Source organism: Microtus ochrogaster, unplaced genomic scaffold (assembly GCF_000317375.1).
Source record: "Microtus ochrogaster isolate Prairie Vole_2 unplaced genomic scaffold, MicOch1.0 UNK7, whole genome shotgun sequence".
NCBI classification, from domain to species: Eukaryota; Metazoa; Chordata; class Mammalia; order Rodentia; family Cricetidae; genus Microtus; species Microtus ochrogaster.
In genome coordinates, this window is record NW_004949105.1 from 7325248 (window position 1) to 7333220 (window position 7973).

Sequence of the window (7973 nt, forward strand, 5' to 3'; positions counted from 1 at the left end):
AGGGAGGGAGGGAGGGAGGGAGCAGGCTTTCATAGAGCCTGGAAACCATTCAAAAGCCCTCTAAGAAGAAAGAAGCACAAGACCAGTGCTGTTTCCCACCTGGATGATGCTGAAAGTTCGAATTTCATTTGTGGGGCAGCATGGAGGGAAAGCGAGAACTAAAGAAACACGAGACCCAAACACACCTGGGTGTCATGGAAACCTTCACTGTGTTCCTTTTGCTTGCACAGGTGGGGCTGTGAGGGGAGAAAAACTGGCCAATCACAACCTACTGGTTCTTAGCCAACCACTAAGTAAAAGTGACCCTCAGGAAAGGCACACGCCCCTCCTCCAAGGGTCACAGACCTCCCAGGAGACAGCAGATGACCATCTTTCTTATCCTGCACACACAGGCCGGCTCTGACCCTTGGCCTGTACATTCTCTGTTCTAAGCCTACCCTGTGCACCATAAACAGTCACATCCCAGCCTTCCTCACTGAATGCGCCCTGGCTCATGACCATCAAAATGATTGTAGACATTATTAAATGCACCTTGGGGACAGATCTGTTCCCCTACAATGATTGAGAACCACCGTGATGGAGATGGCATGTACTGCCCCAAGTGACTTGATTAATAAACATGAACAGATAAAAAGAGAAATAACTGCCCAGTGGAATGAATTCAACCAAGAGAACTTTAAATACTGAAGCAATTACTCATCTCCTCTGGAAACATAATTAACTAGCGCAGTTTAATTGATTAAACATATACATGATTCCTAAATTAAAAATCATTAGGAAATCACTGTGCATTTTCCCAATTACAGGCGTGTGTCAGTTCCTTGGGGGGAGTCTGAGTCCAATCGGCATGAGGCAGGCCAGTCTGCCCTCGTGGTAAATGTATGCATGCTTTCATGTAGAAAGGTTCTGTCAATGCTTTTCCATAGCAATTTCTCTAATATGAAACAGCCACCTTGGAGGGAAGCTCCTTAAGGTTCAGAATGTTCTAAAGAGCATTAGTTAAAACTCAGGAAGACAACAACTCACTAGTCCTAGGAAGTCCCTGAAACTGACCAATTTTACAAGGTCATCCATTTCCAAGGCTATATAAGCAGTAAGGACTGCTAGCAAGAGGAGGCCCTCTAATCTGTTGAGCTGCCTGTAGTTCATGCAGAGACCTCCAGAGTTCTAGTTTTGACTGGGTGGGTTTTCAGAGGTGTAGCTGTCTGTGAGTAATACTTGCCCCTATAAGTAACCCCAATGAAGTCATAGTTTGTTAACTTGGATTTTGGTGGTATTACTTTGCTCTGTCATCAGTTCAGTTTCCTGTCTAGGCTGAGTCAGACTTCCCCAGAAAGAGTGTTACAAATCAGGACATGACTGATTATAGGTGATTACTGCCCTGCCATTGAGGGGGTGCTGTGATGAACACTGGGTTCTGATCATGAACAATGGTGATCACCAGCAGGATAGGAAGAGGGTGTGGTGTGTTGTCCCATCAAACAACTGTGTGGCATAACTGAGAACTTAGATAGGTACACAGGAACCTGCAGGTCTGAGGTAAGGTGCCATCTGGACAGAGACTCCTGGTCAAAGGACATGAAGGATGAGGGATAGGGACAGGGGTACAAAGGACCAAGATCAAGGCAGATAGATGCTTAGCTCATCTGACATCCTAGTAAGTTCTCCTGTTGCTATAACAAAATGACCCCACAGAAGCAATATGAGAAAGGATTTACTTTGTCTCGCAGTTCTAGGGAGGCACAGTCCATCATGGTGGAGGAGGCATGGGGGCAGGAGGAAGAGGCTCACTGGTCAGATGAGTCCACAGTCAGGAAGCAGAGAATGAACAGGAAGGGAGGGCGGGTTAAAAAGCCTCAAGGTGAGCTTCTGGGGTGATCCACGCCCTCTAGTGAGGCTTCACCACCTAAGAGTTCCACAGCCTTCCCAAACCATACCACCAGCTGGGACCAAGTGGCTGTTTCACATCTGATCCACAGCACCCAGCGTCTCACAGACAGGAGGACAAAGGCAGACAGAGTGTGATCCATCTTTCAGAACAACAATTCATAAATTGGAAGCTCAACTCTTGGTACCCAAAGGGAAAGATTATTTTAGACCATGACCACAGGTCTGCAACCAAGGCAGCAGTTGAGCATGCTCGCCACAGAATCAATGGATAAAATTTAAGAAGTATTTGTTAGCATTCTCTGAGCATGGTGTGGAGAAATATACTGGAGAAGGAAGAAAGGCGTCTACTGGTGAGAATCCCATAGCCTAATGGGCCAACACTTAGTTAGAAAACAGCAGAAATGGACTCAGGGCTGGGGAGAGAACAAGAAGGGCCTCCACGCAGGGAGAAGCAGAGTCCTAACTGGGAGATGGTGAAGGGACCCTTGGAGGACATTTGCCCACATGCCCCTGAGGACAGAGGCACCTCTGCCTCTGTGGAAAATGGCTCAGAGTGCACCCAGCAAAGAATGTGGAGTTTGCGCATGGACGCGGCTCAGCTGTGAGCACTATTTAGTGAGTCACAACCAAGCGAATGTTAGGAGAGACCTCAGATTGTGTTTTTATTTGACTACATGGGAAGCACAGAACATAAAATCTGGTATTCCTGAGTGGGGTCTGAGGAAAGAAGGGGTTCATCCTGATGGAAGGGGCCTGAGAAAGTTTCCTGCTGGGGCAAACTGGGAAGAATGTCCTAGGTAAAGTGAACTGGGAACCGCTGGCCCAGCTGAGGACACAGACAAGATAGGCCAGGAGGCCCAAGGTTGCACAAGGAACAGCCCATAGAAAGGCATGACCATCTCAGGGAACTGGAGAACGCATCAGAAGGTAAAGCTAACCAGGTATTAGAGGGCTTTGGGAGCATTTTGTGGGGTTATGACAATGTTTTGCAGGAAACTGGGGACATTAGACTTCTAAGAAGAAATGACAATATTTTTCATTAATTTTAAAAAATTATTTTATATACCTACCATAGTTTCCCCTCCTCCGTTCCCCCCCCCCTTAACTCACATCTACCCCTTCCCCATCCACTCCTCCTCTGTCTCCATTCAGACAGGGGCAGGCCTCCCATGGGCATCTGAACAAAGCCTGGCTCATCAAGCTGAGGCAGAACCAAGTTCCTCCCCCTGCATCAAGGCTGGGTGAGGCATTCTAGCATGGGGAATGGGTTCCCAAAAGCCAGCTCAAGCACCAGGGACATACCCTGATCCCACTGCTAGGAGCCCCATAAACAGACCAAGCTACACAACTGTCACCATGATGTAGAGGGCCTATGTTGGTACCATGCAGGCTCCCTAGCTGTCAGTCAAGAGTTGGTAAGCTCCCCTAAGTTCAGGTCAACTGTCTCTGTGGGTTCCCCCACCATGACCTTGACACACACACACATCACACCCCCACATCCCTCAGCTCATACAATCCTCCTCCCTCTCTTCAACAGGACTCACAGAGTTCAGCCCAGTGCTTGGTTATAGATGTCTGTATCTGCCTCTATCAGTTACTGGATGAAGGCTCTCTGGTGACAATTAGGGCAGCCACCAATCTGGTTACAAAAGAAGGCCAGTGAAGACACCCTCTCCACTATGGCTAAGAGTCTTAGCTGTGGTCATCCTTGTGGATTCCTGGTACCAGGTTTCTCATTAACCCCAAATGCACCCCCCCCCCACACACACACATCAAGATATTTCCTGGGTAAACTGGGGGCAGTGGAGGGGATGGAGGTGTGGGAACACGTGGGATCAGGTCGGATGGGTTGGGGGTGAGACAGATGGGGAAAATAATGAAAGACATTATAAGAAAGTCCTGCATGGAAAGACAGTTCCCACCTGCTGAGGACTTGATATACGTGGGATCTGTGGCAGGGCTCAGTAGAGAGGGATGGAGGGTACAGGCCAGGGAGGGTGTTATTGTAGAGGCTGGGGGGGGGGCTGGTGAGGACAAAGGTAGGTAAGTAGGGAGACTTGACAGGAGAGGGGTCTCCTCTGAGTGAGAACAAGGTAAGAAGGAGCCACGCCGTGCCAGGAGATACGTGGGCCAGAGAAGGTCTCTGTAGCTGTGGCCAGCAGAGGGAGAATTTCAGTTCTGTTAGGATCTCCCGAGAAGGGAGCCAGAGGTGCTAAGCAGCAGCCGGGAACCATGCCATGCAAAGGAGTTTGTGTGTGTATGTGTGTGTGTGTGCGTGTGTGTGCGTGTGTGCGTACCAACAAATACTATTTGATCGATTATAACTTGAGAATTTTACACAAGATGTATGTTTTTGTCATTTTCTCCTCAGCCCCAGTTCCTCCTAGATCTAAGCTCCTTCTCAGTGTAATGGTTTCACCCGTGTTCATTCTCTCTCCAGGGTGTGGTCCATGCAAAAGGAGCCGCAACACTAAATAAGACTTCCCAACAGCTCCTCTGCTAGGGATGGGACTCTGTGTCCACCTCCTCTCAGCATGCTGGGATTTTGTGGGGCTTGAGATTGTCTAGGCCTTGTGTGTGCTGTTGCCGCTGCTGTGAGTTCGCAGGGGCAACTGTCCTGCTGTGTCCAGACTACACTGTCTCCTCGAAGTCATCAAGGCCTTAGTCTTTAGGGACTAGCCTAGACAGGCCACAGGTCTTCGCGGGGAATTCTGCTAAACAAACATTGTGACAACTCAATGACCCGTTGCTATACCCACGTCAGCGCGTCACCATCTCTCGTGAGAGAGAGAAGCCGCTTCCTGCAGCAGACGGCAACTACCTGACTATACAGGAACCCACAACTGGACAAGGTATAGAGGATGAGAGACCATAGAGTGTGCAGCATCCCGTCCTCCCAAGGTTCAGAGATCTCCATAGAAACAACACCCTTTTCAGTCAAGTCATCTAAAACGGTGACCAACGTCGCCACCCATGCTGGGATAAAAGGAATTAAGTGCTCTAATTATCAACATTAGAATGACTATATACTTAAAATGTCACAAAATAAAACAAAAATGAAGAACGACATAAAATACTGAAGTCCATTAAATAAAAGTCTCACTATCTTTAAAACATCCACCAATAAAAATAAAGAACCTACAGTTAAGATTTTGGGGGGATTTCTTGTGCTGCAGCTTGAGTGGCCAAGAAAATTCAATTCATCACCACGCCCTTGTCGATTTCACATATAGCGTCTCCAGGCAAACTTAGAAAACCTTTAGATTTGGTGAATGGGTACTGTTGACTGAACAGACTGGGCCACCACTGCCCTACTAGGTCCTCCGCTGGAGTTATGATATAACCTTTTGCATCACTCCCTTTTAAGTTGAGAAAATTGGGAAGTGAAAGGTTACATACCATGGCTGTAGTTGGGGTGGATACTGGCAAAACGACCTCCTAAGCTCTGAGGAAGCCATCACTGGAGGGCACGGCAAAGCATAATCCTAGCCCATTGGCTTTCAACACGCCGTTCCCACACCAGTAAGAACATTTAAGTAAACAAGGTCCAAGTTAGAGAGGCTTGAACATGAATTCAGAATGTCTCTGATCATGAAGCGTGGGCAGGGCCTGGAAGCCAAGGCCCCTATTGCTTCTCAACAGAGAGCTCTTCTTTGTGACGCGGAAGCTTCCTTCACTCTGGATCTTCCGACTAGAATCAGACAGCACTGTGAGCTCTGAAGAATCTGTCCGGTTTCAAAAGCAATGTTGGAGGATGCAGACGGACACATAATTTATGGGACCCTGTCGAGACTCCTGGCCTCGAGGTATGACTGGAAACCATACTTTGCTACCCCCAGGTCTGTGTACCCCCAGGAGCTCAAGAGAAAGGGGATAGAGCAGACAGTCCGGGGCTATCATGAGAGCAGCCGTCCTTCTCCTCATCCAGCCTTTATGGACAAAGACAACCCAGACTATACACACAGAGAGAGAATACAATAGGTCTAAAAGGAAGGGAGATAAATGTAAGCTCAAATGTAACGACTCCAGCCCTCATTGCCATTTTTCTTGATGCTCAGCAATAAAATGCATATTCATTGAGCAGCAAGAAAGAAAATCACACTGATCATAAAATGTCCTAGCTGGGACTTTTTATATCTCTACTTTGCCACAAAAATAAACATCTTTATATTTACAATATTTTTGTTTGATGGAGCCGAAGCGTTCTAGCATGGAAGGCGGCTCTCGAAGGCCATGATAAATAACCGCAGTCCTGGGAACAATTAAATACACACAAAAAAGTATCCAAGTCTGTGTTCACATCAGCAAAAGGATGGCAATTAAAGTAAGCGATCGCTATGATTAGCCGCACATAACTGTATTTCAGAAAATGAGCAGACATGGTTATTTCTGGGAAACAGAGGTAGCATGCAGATCCCGGCACTGCGGAGAAACTATTTCCTAGAAAACAGCGCTATTTTTGACTCATTCGGAACTTTAAATTATGTGAGATATTTACTTGCTCCTGCAACCTTTATTTAGGATGGACACTGACTGTACTTGGGCATGAGCATGATAAATCCATATCAAAATTCAACCCAAGAGGTTGGAGATATGGCTCAGTGGTTAAGAACACTTGCTGCTCTTCCTCTTTGCCAGAGGACGTGAGTTCAGGTCTCAGTATCCACAACTTGTGAACAGATACTTTTAACCCAACGCTAACTCTGGGCTAGCCCCATCCTACTAGGTTCCCTGTAAAAGTCCCAGTATTGCCTTGCATCACGACCTTTGAAGAGGAGAAAATTAGAAGATGAAAGGTTAAGTTCTATCCTGTGGTTGGATATTATTGTGTTGGACATGGGGTTTGTTGCTGGGTAGGATGACACTATATTGTAGGGAGTAGTGTTCCAGGGGAACGGATGCCCTCTTCTGGACTCCGCGGGTACTTTTACACAGATGGCATCTACACACATACACACACACACAAAGAAAGAGAGAGAGAGAGCAAGATACACACATACACACACACAAAGAAAGAGAGAGAGAGAGAGCAAGATACACACATACACACACACACACAGACATACACATGCACATACATGCGAAAAATAAAATAAAATTTTGATCTCCTCTAGAGGTGCCATGGTCCTGTGCAAGTCACAGGCTCCATGTGTGGAAGCTGCTCAGCTCTGTAAGGCTAAGGACTGTCTGCCTAGCACTCGCTGGCTCATTGCAGGCTGTACCCTTGCGTCAATGGACAGATGCTTCCCGAGGTTCCATCGGACAGGGCCTGGAACTGGGTATTTAATAGTCCCAGGAAAATATCACAGACCGGAAACTCATGGTGCTTGTGAGTTCATCAGCTCCAACCTGTCAGATTGGGAGGCTCAAGTCATCCTGCACTGGATTCACATAAGACCATTTTCCAAGTTGTAGCCTTTACTTTTTAACTATGCTCTTGATAAAACATAAGTGAATGAGATATTAAGTTAAAGGGAAGGTGCCTTCCTCCCCCTTCTGATTTATTTGTTGATTGAAATGTAGCCTTGTAACTACTCTTCAGTCAAGAATACAACGGTCTCCCTGGGGACTTGGGTGCTCTCTGAGACAGAGGGGACTTGGTGTTCCCTCTCCTGGGAGGATTTTTTGGAGTCTATTACGTTAGTTCTTTGACAGTTTCACACATGGACATACCACACTCTGGCCACTCTCCCTTCCCGCCCTCTTTGGCCCCTCTCTTACCCTAACACCTCACCCTCTTCCCCAGCTGTCTTTTTCCAGATTCGTGACTGTCTGCTGCTGTGACCCAGTCATCTTAACCAGCACCATCTGCCTGACGACTGAGTTGGCACCCACTGGACCCTTGTGGAAGAGTCACCAGTGGGTACACTGAAAGCCAAGGTTCTCCTTTCCCTGCATCTACCCAGAGGGTATCCTTAAGACTCTGGCAGGCCCTGCTGGTTCCCTAAAACTCTGAAAAATGTGTGGGCATAAGGCCCAGCCTCTAGCCTTCACCTACACTTCCTATGTGTAGACAAGGCTAGACTCCATCGAGCATGGCCATGCCTGGATTGTTGTCTTGTGTAGACAAGGCTAGACTCCAT

At 47.3% G+C, this 7973-nt stretch overlaps 1 protein-coding gene across 4 annotated transcripts in view; it reads right to left on the reverse strand.

Annotated features, from left to right (window-relative positions):
- Myo16 (myosin XVI) overlaps window positions 1-7973 on the reverse strand; it is a 474821-nt gene that overhangs the window by 26158 nt on the left and 440690 nt on the right. The window lies entirely within an intron of this gene.